Consider the following 12,863-nt stretch of genomic DNA (forward strand, 5'->3'; position numbering starts at 1 on the left):
AGAAATAAAATAACCTTGACCCTGCAGCCAGATGGGTCCCTCTGTTGTGCAGAGCTCTCCCTGCCGGCTCTACGCGCATGCGCAGCGCTACTGAGTTTCCTCCACATGTTCATCCGTAAGGAGGGAAAGTTTGTTTTTGAAGTACATGTACAGGTAAACAGAATAAATGTAAAAACTATAATAGTATATTATTGTATTATATTTGCATTCTTTATATATACAAATGTTTTTCGTATTAGAGACGAGGTCCGTGACGTAGTTTCCAGGTGTGTTCCTGTGTCATGTGACCTGGGCCGCCGTTGACGGTACCCATCAAACATCCACCTGTAAGTTCAATTAAGAGATTTCTCAATTATATATATCTATATATATATTAAGAAATGCTTTATTATTATTATTATTATTATTATTATTATTATTATTATTATTATTATTAACACCACCCCTTAGTTTTTAAATGCTTATATTATGTCTTGGACACACAAACAGAAGTATTTCGGCCACTTTACCAAAAGTGTGCAAGAAACACAAATGTCGGGGGGAAAAAATACATGATTTAATACCATTTGTATGATATGATACGTAGTGCATTATAACTGGAGTATTATCTTAGTTTCTCAAGCAGGCGATGCGCAGTGCCTGGCAATGGGGCTGCAATACAATTCCGCTACATTTCCCCCGGTTTCATTTAATTTCCTCTGAAAAGTTTGGGCCGGAATTGATTCTGTTTGAACATAAATGCCGTCACTCCCTTTAAGAGCTGGATTTAGCAAAATAATTGGAATTCTGTTTTTATCCACCCCCCCAAGTTTATGGAATGATTTGAAATGTTAAATATTTAAATTAAAATTCAATGTATGAAATGTGATAATAATTTAATTAAACGTCGTGCTGGAGAGTCCAAATGTAAAAAAAAAAAAAAAAAAGAAACCCATCTTAGTTGGAGCTTAACTTAATTAAGATATTCTTTATGTCTTTTTCAAAAGTAGCCGACTGTAATAGATCACAATATTGCTAATAGCCCAACAGCTGCAACGAAATGTGTTTATCAGATCTGTTTTGAATCGGAGACTCGGTGATAAGATCACATTTCCTAATGGGCGTCTGAAAATCCAATATTATTTCTTAAAATGCGCTTCCATGGCAAATGGCGAGTTTTTAACATTTATTTTTAGCTTTGCGTGTGTAGCCGCTAATGGCACAAGGCAGGTATTTGGCTGGTGCTGTCGTTTTTATGATTATTTTCATGTCCTAAAAGACGACAAGTGATCTGTGGTGCAAATGCAACGATGCACGATGCACCCCCACGTCACTCGCTCTCCGCGGTGCTTGCTCTGACGTCACTGGCCGCTGACGCCGCTTGCTCTGACGTCCCTGTCTGACGTCACTGGCCGCTAAAGCCGCTTGCTCTGACGTCCCTGTCTGACGTCACTGGCCGCTGAAGCCGCTAGCTCTGACGGGCCGGTCTGCTGCACCGTCCCCCGCCAGGGTCGCACTCCTCTGCAGATCACAACGTCTGTATCCGCAGCCAGCCAGTGCACGGCTCCGCTCTCCCATCTCCCACGTCAGGATTCTCCAACACCCCCCCCAAGGCACGGCTAGAAACTCCTTGTCTTAATTACAGTTTTATGCACAGGGTGATTAATGTGCTACTGCTTCGTGTGTTTTATAAAAATGACACATAACCTGTTGCTTATATATGGGAGCAGTGGAGTATTGTAATATGTTCTTATTTGTCCATCACTGATTGATACACCAGTGTTTGTTTTTTTTCTACATTTGATTTGAGTCATGTTCCTTAAACAGGTTTCCTTCTTTAAAAAATGTATTTTATTTAATATGTATTGAGTATGCATATATCATCATCATCATCAGCCTATATCGATCTAGTGCTGGATGAAGGATATATACATGTATAAATGCGTCGCCGTTCAGACTAATTCCCTGGTATATAGACTTCTCGCCCAGTAATCTACTGAATAACTTTCATTGGATGTGGTTTAGTAACTGAGCTAGTGCGTAGGTATCTCTGGGAGACTTTTTCCAACTGAATTATGTTTCTTCTGTGGTTCTTAAAACTCACTCAGGATGCATAATTTTTTGGATGTATTGGCCTGCAGGGAACATAAGTGCTTGTCTGCACAGTATCCAGAGAAAGAAGCGCCAGTTCATTTAAAAATGCACTAGATGGAGCTGTGATCTTTATATACCAGAGCTTCTCCGACTCCATGTTGACACTGGATCCCTAAACCTCTAACCTAAATTAGAGACACGGGGGTTGGATTTTAACGGGAAAAGTTATTGTGCGTGTATTAGTACAGTGCTTTTTTTGTGTGTGGGGGGGATAAAAACTTAGAGGCACTGTATGTCTATCCCCTATAGAGCTGTAGATGCATTTAAGCTCTTACATTAGGCAAACTAAGGTTTCTCTGGTAAGTATTTGACCTAATTATTTAGTGGTTATACTCATAAAACGTTTTCAGGTTATCAAACATTATTTCTGTTATTTGGCATCTTTTATTTTGATGTCTTTAGGTGTTTTGCTGTTCAAAAATGTACAGATTTGAGAGTTATATATATTTAAATACATGCATTGTGCTTTAATTGGCTTCTTATCTAAACTCATATCTGCAAGCAAATGCTACAAGAAACATATTTTAAGTTACTCTTCGGATTTGTTCTTGTTCATTTTGTGTTTAACTAAAGTTTGCCAGTGTTAGATTTTTGTTTGTTTTTACTGGAGGTACTTATGACATAAATGTGTTTTAATTGAAGTGTAAATGATTCGGTACGTTCTCCAGTTCACAAGCATGTATTCACGTTGAAGGTGCACAAATATGCTGTGTGTGTTGGTAAGATCACATAAAGCTTCATTATAGTTGCTTTAGCCAGTGGTTTGTTTTAATCAGTGAATTGACTTCAGATCTAAGTGTAAAGTTTTGTGGGGGGCTTGAATCTGCTTTGTTTTGATATTATGAGTGAACGGTTTTGAAGAGGTTTTTTGATGAGGAAGACAAAAGGGCAAATGTGACACCCACGCCAGCGTTAAAATACTGCCACAGTAAAAACACCCTCAGCGTTGCCCTTCCTCCCTCAATCCCACCACTCGTCTGATGTGCAGGAAAGACCAGGATTTGCAAGGATTTGATGGAGTAAGGACAGAATTATTACATCTCTCAGGGGTCTTTCCTGTAAAGGATAGCTGGGTCTAATCTGCACACCCACTTTAACTGCACTACTGCCCATTGTTTTACAATAAGCAGCATTGATTTAGCAGTTAAAAACTGATTCATTTAGCATACATGTCAGTGCACTGTTATCTGGTCCTCCAAGGACTGCTGTAAGTGTCAGATTTGCTATGGAATTAGTGACAATTAATAAGAACGCATGGCTATGGTGGAGACCACTTCCGCTGACTCTACATATGTCACCCTTACCTCTACATCGATATCCTCACATCTGCTTGTTCATCTGTAATAAAAAGAAATGTGATATTGTTTTATAATGGGGGCAACCGATTCTATAACTGTCCTGGGTGTTAACTGGTGTAATTAACTGAATATTGAGGATTATTGAAGCAGCTTGGAACTTCTGACCAAGTTTTGGGACTTTTTACGGACAATGTATTTGGTTTATGTTTGTTTGGCTCGTTGAATGACCTTTCTGAGCCATGTTGTCCCCCTAGACTGAAGGCTAACAGTAGACACCTCTGCTAATGCTCCTGTCAACAGACCTGGCTTTTCTCTCTGACTCAACTCTTCACATTTATGATAAAGCAGCTCTTCCAGCTTTTCTATGTAGACGCCCATCTGGGCATTGTCACAGATACCCCAGTGTCTTTAAACCTTCCACCATTTAGTAGTCAGTGCTGTTTCCATTCCTGATTAAATTCCCTGTATAGAGTTGCACATAGAGGTCCCTTGCTTGGCTGGAGTGAAGACCGAATGGACAGCCCCGGCGCGATGCAGTCAACTCACTGTGCCGAAGGCTCCCAGCCTCGATTGACCTGTATCAGCAGCGACTAAAGAACCTAGGACACGGAAGGGACTTAATCTTGATAACGGAACACAGAGGAAATGAGAGGCGACTGTAGGGGCTGCTCTCGCCCGGGGCCTGTCGCAGGGCGGTCACGTCCAGCCTAGGGTGACACCAGACAGAGACGAAGGACTTGCATCACAGAGGCTTAATCGGCGTCTGTCTGTCCTCCACAGGTGAGACCGCAGAGCCTGATATAAAGCCTCTTCTGAGGGTGAGAGGGAATCGTCTTATCGTCTGATCTTGGACTTAAACCATGAGAGAGAGAGCGAGAAGGTGTTGTTATCTTCTGGTATTGAGAGGTAAGGTGAATTCCCCCTTCCCCTGCCAATCTACTCCCCATGTTGTTCTCCTTGCCTTTTGACTTGAGGAGATATAGTTGCAGTCTCACCTTGCCAGCAGAAAGCGAGTTTCCTGCTATTTCCTCAGCTGACATCTTCATATATTCCTTACACATCTCCCGGGCCAATCAACGATTGCGCAGATTGATGCCCAAGTGTTTAAGGAGGCATCTGAAGGTGGAGAACCTAGTTCATTTTGTTGCTAATCCATTTAGTGGAGTTAATTTGATAGTGGACAAAACGGGGACGGTGCCGCTCATAACAATGAACTGTCAGTGTCCGCTGTGAGAGATTACTGAGCAGTGGCAGGAGCTGAAGTGGGCGCTTCCTGTATTTTGTGTGCGTCCAGGGCAAGGAGGTTATAAGACAGTGGAGGTTTTAGAGACCATGCAATTCAGCTTTGCAGTTTCTCAAGCGTGTAAAATCACTCATGTCGAAGTCCGCTGTGGTCACTGGGCCGTCTTCTCTTCCAGAACACACTGGAGGTTCAATTGATAATTTCTTTTTTAGACTCTTCAAATTAGAATTAAGTTCTTTCCACGAGCACGATCAGTGGAGGAGAAGTCGATGAAGATATAAAAATGGATATGAGCTTTTATATTCCTTTATTTATCTATCAAAAGTCATTGGAACAAACAAACTAACAAACAAGTACACAAATACTGCGACTGTGAAAGTGATTTTCAGGCCGTTTGAACCCAGAGTTCAAATATCATTGATGCAGTCTTTCTATGAGTAGTAATTGCCCAATACTGGTGTTATTGCTGATTGAAAAACCACAAGGACCCTCATAAAACCACTAAAGTGCCCTACAAAAATGATATAAAATATTCTGCTGTCCCTCTTGTCAAAATGTTGTGTTACACATTTGCGGTTCAAAGCACTCAGGTTCCAAACAAAATGATTACATCCAAAAATGCTGCTTTATTGCCATGACTGTTTGAGATACAGAAGAGGGGACTAAAGCTTAGACTAAGGACCTTTAACAAGACCTCCACATAATACCACTTCCTGTAGGTATTTCAGCGTGTGGCTGCTTTTTACACAATCATTTCCTCAGGTAAACCTTTTCATTTTCACAATAATAGAAGTACCCTTGCTGTTATGTTCCAAAAAAAAAAACCTTTGTATGCGTCTAGTTCAATAATTAATTGAGATTTTTTTTGAGTGTTTTTTCCTGTGCTTCTGTAATACATGAGATAGTGGGACTGTTACATCATTTTATACTGCCCTGCTGTCTGTGTGACTAAAAATAATAATAGCAGGCTTTCGCTGTGGCATTAGTTGTGCGTTTTATACTGCAAGTTGCATTATGTAAAAGAAAGTTGCACCGTTGTATGTGCTTGCTGCAAATCTATTTATTTTCTAGTAAATTGTTGAATTCGCAGCCTCTGTTTTCATTCAGGCTGCGGTGTGACGCCAAACTAGAAGAATGGACAAACAAACAAACGATTGCACTTCTGTTTTTGTTCACAAGCCTGAAGTGAAAGCACAGCAATAGTCACCTATGATAACTTGATTAACAGAAAAGCCAAACTAGTGTTTTTCTTTTACTTTTGGAAAGAGACAGAGGCCACTAGATTTATTTAGTCATTTAGAGTTACAGAAATGTTCTGTCCTCCTCTGATTAAGGTGTTGGTCTGAGTAAATACAACATATACATACATACAATACATGTTTTAAAATGTCGTTTAGAGGGATAATCAATTACTGAATAGGCTATATCCCTACAGCAACCAAGGCCAAGGTGCAGATTGACACACTTTGTAAGTTTAAAAATGAGAGACCCCTCCAATGTTTATTTTCTTACGAAAGGGTTAAAAGGGACTGTAATTTACAACATTTTAGGGTAAATCAATGGTTTAATACACACTGTCATATTTAGTGTAGCAGATACAAATCAGTGGGGGAAATGCACTGTTTTGCACTGTTTCTCTTCAGCCACGTTAGCTTAAAATTGAAATGCAAAACAAAAGACTGCAAGCAAAGCATTGAACTTCCTTCTCGGGTACGTTTCCCCTCCCGAAAAAATCCCTTCTGCGGTGGGTTTTGGTTTCGCCATTGGCAGAATGACATAGGGTTAACCATAGACCCGTTTCCTCACCGCAGCGTGTGACACACAAAGCCTTTATTAGTTCCCCTCAGAAAAAGAAGAGGTGCCGGCGCTCTCTGCTCAGTTAAACGCATTGTGATTTATTGTGGTTTAATTTGGATGCCCTCCATTGTTTGCTGTTTGCGGCGGGTTGCCTGCTGACAGTAATTTCGGTGGTTTGTGTGATGCTGCCTGAGCTAATAGCACTCTCCTTTACTCCATGTTTAGCCTGAATACGACAGGGGGAAGTAGGAAATAAACAGCAGTTCCTATTTACCCTGCCAATTTCACTTGACGGCGCGCGGCGTATTGAAATTAACTGGGCCCCTGTCTAATACTGCTGAAAGGGCGAGCCGGCAGTGGCAGAGATAGATTGTAGCAGGCAATTACTGCGGTCCGGCCTCTGATTAGAGAGCTGCCCGTTACGCAGCCCGCCTCACTCCTGCCTCTTACCGTGATGAATTTGGGATTGGCCTAGACATTGTTTGACTGCGCTCAGACACATTTGCCAAATCCTTCACACTCGCGCGGGGCTCCCAGTCTCCTAGACATAAACAAACAAACAAACAAACAGAGTGAAAGTTTATTTTTCTTTAGTTTTCTTTCTGTCCTTTCTCCTGTGAAAGAAGGATACTGTAAAGGATTTCTCTGATTCTGGGACAGGCATCGGATAAACACGGGGAGTCGAACCTGTTGTCCAGGAATGAAATTTCTTCGTCGTTATTATTGTGAGAGAGGGGTTGGTAAACTGCCATGGTGTGTAACGGTTTATCTTTCTCTTTCTCAGCCCCGTATTGCAGAGTTGCTTGAAGCAGAGATTGTAATCTGACTGTTTGTGTACTTAATTAAATAATGGTAGAACAATCAATTAATCATACTTCTGTTAATTAAAAAATAAACTCTAATTTGGAAATTTCCAACGGTTACCTGTTCCTGTAAATAAATGTTTTGTCCGTTTAAAAGTGAATCGAGGTGCTGCGGAGTGTGTAGGGTTTGTCCATCAGCACTCTTTGGAGAAAATACCCCTCTGCTTGTTTTTTCTTGAGAATGAAGTTTGGACTGTAACAACTGGATTGTTCTAGATTTTCACTTTTCCATTTTAGGATTCATATGTATTTATACAAAACTATAATGCAAAGCTTATTTGGACGTGACCTTTTGTGTTAGTATGGTGTGGTTCGGTGGAGCTGAAACGCTGGCTGGATTCTGACCACATCTCTCCCTCTCTCTCTGTGCCCTGCCTCGGGGAAACGCGCTGGGGACGTCTTGTCTTATTACAGCATAAAGAAAGAGTTTCAGTTATTAAGGGCGTTAAAAAACATTCAGGGAAAATAGCTTTGAAATGGGATTGGATTGGATCCCGATTGGATTTTCCATTCAAGGTATTTGTGTTGATGTTATTATTGCCACTAAAACCAAAAATAAAAACAAAGAAATGTGCTTGAAGGATCCGTGGCAGGCTTGGGAACTTAATGAGAGAAAATGCAGAGGATGTGTTTCTGGGGAAGTTCACTATAAATGGCTCTATTCTGGAAGCCCAAAAAGGTAATCGGGATCCAGGGCTTAGCCGGGCAGGTGATGCCCAGTAGGACATTGGGATCTCCTCACTCTTTGGGGTCGGTCTCTCTGCAATAGATGGACAGTAACTCCAAAACACAAATGGGACTTTATTCACAAAGGCTGAACGAGCTCTTCCTGCTCCACCATCGAGTTGCTAAGGTTAGGGTATGCTCCTTGACGATGCACTGTTCTGTGCCATGTGTCAGGAATGATCCTGAGAAGAGTTTGAACCCTACACTTCTCCCCGAGGCAGAGCAGATCACGGGACACGTGGTTTGAACACGCAGGCGCGCAGATTGGTGCACAATCCCATTTTGTTCTCCTTGTGAGTTTGTGACTTTGCAGGTGCTTTTTAAAATCAAAATATTTGCTTATTCATGCTTTTAACTACAATTTATAATGTTGTTTCCCTGGACAGTTCACTGAGATGATTGATAAACATGATGTGATTTACTGCTCTAAAATAAGGAGTTTATTTTATGGTATGAAACCCACTATTGTCTTCAGTGCCATTCACATTGTTGGTTTCCAGTATGCATGTTTAAATAAACCTGCGGCCAGCGAGTCTTCGAGGAAGCTGCATTAATGAGCTCTCTGTATACAGTATCGAGTGGTGTAAGGTTTAATTTTCTTATCGTCATGCGTGTGTATGTTATTATTTTCCTAAATGCCATTTAAAGTTGCACCACTGACTCAAACCAAAAACCCCATTCAATCGCAGCCCAGCCCAGCGTTATTAAAGTCCAGTGCAAACCTAGCATTTAAGGAGCTGCTCACGAGGAAGCTGTAAGCACTGATCCCAGCTGTGTGTTCACGGGCCCCCAAATTAATCCCAAGCAATTTTTCTGCACCACTTGTGCTACTGATAAAGAAGAAGGAAAAAAAAAAAAGCTGAAAAAAAAGCCAGTGCATTCAAATGGGCAGGTCCCCGGTGGCATTAACTTCTTACTGTAGCAGCCCCTGGTCAGGTCTGTGCAGTGGGACCTGGTGCTGCTGTCCTACGTCTGGATTAACCCCTTTCTCTTTGATTTTAAAGAGGTTTTTAAATCCACAACATGACAAAAAGACACTTGCGTAACCATGTAAGCTTTCTGTGCTCGGTTAGATCTGGTGAGGAAAGAGTTATTCCCAGGGATTCTGCGAAATCGGCAGCCCCGGTGCCAAAGAGGTACACAGTGAAGGCTAGTTGCTCAATTTTAATGGATATCAACGCCATCTCCGCTACAATAACACCAGCAACGAAAGGCGAAATGCAGTGCAATGTACCTAGACAGAAGCACTATCAAATCACTGCAGCATCACTATTATATGCCTTCTAATAAAACGAAATAGTCGGATAGCATATGCCGTCCATTGTACAGCCATAAAGGTCAGTAAAGATATCTGAGGCTACGGCAGGAAACGTGTCTTTTTTTAGTTTCTATCTTGAAGGTAACATGCATTAATGCCTCTATCAAAATCAACTGGCTTTTGTGTGCTCACTGAACCGCATTTTTAACGCGTGCATGTTTGGAATGAACTAGAAGCCGTGATATTTAGAGTTTTATCGAGAACACATTGAGATTTTTGTTTGAGTGCTCATTTGCTGATAATGCTAAGTAGTTGTGCCCACAGATATTTTAGTTACTGTATTATACTGGGTGAAGTAGCGTCAACTTATAGTTATTTTAGTCAGTTTTGGGGGCACTTATATAGCAATATTAAAGACATATTTTTAATGTCTGTGTGATGAAAGAGAGAAATCTCAATTGGTGTTAAATGTTCATACCTGATGCGTTGGCAGTTAAACTTCTCCTTTTCAAAATCCATGTGTCTAAATTGCAGTCTCTGATTTAGTACCTTAAACTGCACATTTAAAACAGGGTCTTTTATACTTCAAACAAAATTGCATGCTAACCACGTGCTGATAAAAGTGCCTGGCCTCTGCTCATGATCTAAGCATCTTTGAGCATCGCGTGTGTGTGTGTGTGTGTGTGTGTGTGTGTGTGTGTGTGCAGGTACTCCACTCATTAGAATGGGTTTTGGTACTTTGTTCAAAGCAGAGATTACAACTTTAGTTGGGAGTCTTAATAGATGGGTTAGAGGCTGCAGTGATCGGTCACTTACAAGAAAATGAGATGGCTGTTTTAAAGATAATGGTAATAGTTCATCGATTTGCCCTGGTATGTGTTGCAATGATTGTTGGAAGTGAAGCAACATACTTAAAGCAGTCCAAATGCCTTGTTGGGTCATTTTACCCCCCACCTAATTATAGACCTAATGTTTCACCTCTCAGACCTGTCTGCAGACCCAGTTCATGCCTGGAAACTAAATCGTGTGTTCATGGGAGAGTGTGCTGTGTAATTCACTGCCACGCCGTATTAATTTGAGCAGTAGATTCCATGTTTGTCTCATTTATATGATAGAAAAGTAAGCTAGATTACACTGTATAATTAAATGTAATTCCATCTTACCAATGGCTGTATTTTCCTGGCTGAGCTAAAAAAGAAAAACAAAAGTATATGCAAAATGAAACAATTGTCATTAGTTTCTCATTAAAAAAAAATCTATTCTTGCTTTTGCCTCCAAGGCTTTATTTCCTCAAACAAAGCAGCGCGGGCTGTTCATTGTGCTGGGCTTTAAGGATGGTTTGCATCTTAAAACATTTTCTTGTGTGTGTTTTTGACATTTTTAAAACCTCCTGCATGTGATCCTCCATTCTCATTACCATTAACATTTAAAATACTCCAATGTGAAGACGTGATGCTCTGCAATATGAATTAAACTGAATAACATTGTTTAGTCGTGTTTAACAAAGCTGATCTGGCAAAGTTTTATTTAAAAAAAATATTCTTGTTTTCAAGTTATAATTATTATTCTTATTACAATTGTTATTATTCTTGAAGCAAAGTTGGACATTTGAAAGGATGAAAAAAGATATCTGTGTGTGTTTTTAATATCTTCAACTCCTGTTTCATGTGCGGAATATTTTACTTCTACGGACTGGTGCTCAAGCTGGACTTGAGTTGTAAAGTAAAATACCCAATAAGAAAAGACCAAAACCATTGTAGCCCTGAGAGATGAGTCCCCACTGATACCAAAGAACAAGTAGGGCATTAAAATTCTGTATTGTTCAGTTTTCTGCGCAGTATCTTGATCGCCGTGCATCGCGCCTGTAATAAATGATAAAAAAAAAAACGTCTGGAAAAAAATGCAGTGCAACTTCACGGCACTTTTTGTTTTAGATTGTAAACAGATCTCCAGATACTGTATCTCTTATCATACGGACCACATTATACTCCACATTCTCCTGCAATCTGGATTTCCCTGCCTTGCAAACACAAGAAAACAAACACACACACACGCAGACGCACACACTCAGTCTTTTGCAAGCTTTGAAAACCAGAGGAGGAGAAGAAAGCCAGCGAGCCAGCAGAAGGGGACAAGGCATCTGTTTGAAGGCAATCTGCATGAGAAAGGTTTTTCCTTGGGTTGGTGCGTGATGCTGGGCGCGCTGACGGAGGACCCCACCTGAATGACATTTACAAATTACCCAGCCGAAAGTGCTCAGTCTTCTGACCCGTGTGTTTCTATTCAGCACAGAGTGAGATTTGCAAGCATTTTGTCATATAATTACTGCAAATCCCTTGAAAATTTCCCCCAACACTGCCCATCTGAATAGTAATGTGTGATGAGCCTGCTGCCGGAGCCGTCGCTCTCACAATGAGGAGGATGCAAAACAGCATCATTTGCAAAAAAAAAAAAAAAAAGAATCGGAGAAAGAAATCAACAAAGAAATGAGCCGGACTAGCGGGAGAGTGATGTCTGGACAGCGCTGAGCTACCCTCGACGTTCACATGCTTACACACTACATATTTATGCTGATTTATTTATTTTTCTTTTCCTTTCTTTCATTGGCAGTTTTTTTTTTTCATCTAGCTATTATTTCCATCTCCACACAATGATTTTGTCAGCAATCTTTATAGTTTGAAAGCAGCCTTTTGTAGGACAAAAATGGCAATAATACAACATCATAGTCTTCTGCATTTTTTTTTTTGTGGTGAAATATTTGTTGGTGCCAAATGATTTGTCCTAATTTCTCATGACTTATTTATTCATTACATTATTTTCAATGCGTCGTCACATTTTCAGACAAGCTTTCCCTTTCCTCGCCTGCGATCTATTCTGCGGCCCTGTACCGTGCATTCGAATCGCTTCCGTCCCTTCACGGAAGTCTAAATATCACTATTTAAGTTTTCTCTTCGCCTCTCCTGCATAGTGCTCTTTCTCTAAATCCAAGAATATCCTATTGGAATTCAGGAGACCACAAAACCTTCAATGTGGACAAAGTCATCATTTTGATGTAAAATTGGCAATATCTTTCACGTAAGAGCGGAGTAAAGGTGCAGCAATCTCTTAGAAAACCACTGTGTATTGCTTGTGTGCCTGTGTGGGTGTGTGTGTGTTCTTGCTTGCTTGTATGTGTCTTTTATTCTGATTGCACACCAGAAAAAAGAAATGTAAAGGATAATCTAATTGAACAACTTTAAAGCTGTGTGGCTGTTTCATGTAGTCCTTTGGAACGGACGTAATTTGTGCGCTGTTACCCACCCAAGCGTGTCTGCACTGAAGGTCAGCTGTCTGCAAACAGGAACATGCAGAAAATGTAAAATCAGCCTGTCAGACACGTACACACACACACAGACACACACGCAAACACAAACACAGTAAATTAGTCAATGCTTATACTGAACTTGATTGCCCTCCACTGCACTGTTTGTCCTCTCTGAACCCCCGTGAACTAGTCCCCAACTTATTACAACTGTTCCTTTATATATAAAGTATGTATTTATTTT

General features: G+C 40.6%; 1 long non-coding RNA gene across 1 annotated transcript in view; it reads left to right on the top strand.

Annotated features, from left to right (window-relative positions):
* Positions 1–281: 281 nt before the first annotated feature.
* LOC136717665 (uncharacterized) overlaps positions 282–12,863 on the top strand; it is a 71,399-nt gene continuing 58,817 nt past the window's right edge. The window contains exons 1-2 of the long non-coding RNA XR_010805236.1: positions 282–326; positions 4,212–4,337. This is a non-coding gene — a long non-coding RNA (uncharacterized LOC136717665). The remainder of the gene's footprint in view (positions 327–4,211; positions 4,338–12,863) is intronic.

Source organism: Amia ocellicauda, chromosome 22 (genome assembly GCF_036373705.1).
Source record: "Amia ocellicauda isolate fAmiCal2 chromosome 22, fAmiCal2.hap1, whole genome shotgun sequence".
In the NCBI taxonomy this organism is placed as follows: domain Eukaryota; kingdom Metazoa; phylum Chordata; class Actinopteri; order Amiiformes; family Amiidae; genus Amia; species Amia ocellicauda.